We start from the raw sequence: 983 nt of genomic DNA, 5'->3' as shown, positions 1-983 counted from the left end.
ACCATCAGACAAATAATCTCGTCTTGTTGACATGGACAGACATGGTAGGCTATATACATATATATATATATATATATATATCTATACATACATTCTATCAAGTCAAAGCTGGGTTCTTCCATTATCCCAATGCTATGGCCACACCCACTCTCTGACAGGTTTGGCAACACCCACTCTCTTTGGCCACACCCACTCTCTGACAGGTTTAGCCACACCCACTCTCTGACAGGTTTGGCCACACCCACTCTCTGACAGGTTTAGCCACACCCACTCTCTGACAGGTTTGGCCACACCCACTCTCTGACAGGTTTAGCTGATGAACAAACAGGGGTGCCGCCTCGACTTGCCAGCCAAAGGTGAAGGGTTCAAACACCCTAAGGGGCTCGACGTTCGTATCCTTGGCAAAGTCACATGACTTGACACAAATGTTCCTCACTCCAACCCTGTGGGAATGGGTACCTGGCTATAGACAGCAAAAGATCTTGCCAGTGTTTCGTGTGATTTTTAGCGGCTGTAATCCGCAGCTTGCACTGTATGCTTCCCAGGAAGCTGAGAATGTTTCCAAGTTCTGGGGTCTGCTGGGGTAACAACAGACTGAAAAGTGCCGACAGCTTTCTGCACAAACTGGAATATACAGTAGAATACCCATAGCTGGAAGTCGTCGGGACTGGCCTGGGTAGTTGGAAGGATACGTGAACAGTGTATGGCATGGGCTGTGTTAGAGAACAAGGGGGAGTAACAACGATTGCTACTTTAGGTCAAAACAATGAAGAGTAGCGCCCCAGAGTGGGATCGCTACTGAGCCGACTCGTACCAAGACAGTTCTACTGCGCAGGTCAGTGTGAGTGGTCTCTAGTCTGCACCAATCCAACGATGCCTTTTCAAATTTTTCAAAACATATCGCAACAGTAATCAACAACGCGATGAGGGAACAGTGCAGCCTCACCCCACCTCTCCCACCAAGCGCACAGTCCTTTGCAAAG

The 983-nt window shown here is 48.4% G+C and overlaps 1 protein-coding gene across 1 annotated transcript in view; it reads right to left on the bottom strand.

Annotated features, from left to right (window-relative positions):
• LOC101852019 (cilia- and flagella-associated protein 221) overlaps nt 1-983 on the bottom strand; it is a gene marked incomplete at its 3' end in the record, with an annotated part of 36,877 nt that overhangs the window by 3,254 nt on the left and 32,640 nt on the right.

The sequence above is a fragment of the Aplysia californica genome, unplaced genomic scaffold (assembly GCF_000002075.1).
Source record: "Aplysia californica isolate F4 #8 unplaced genomic scaffold, AplCal3.0 scaffold00166, whole genome shotgun sequence".
Classification (NCBI taxonomy): Eukaryota; Metazoa; Mollusca; class Gastropoda; order Aplysiida; family Aplysiidae; genus Aplysia; species Aplysia californica.
Note: the sequence above shows the minus strand (reverse complement) of the source record. Positions and strands in the feature narration are given on the sequence as shown.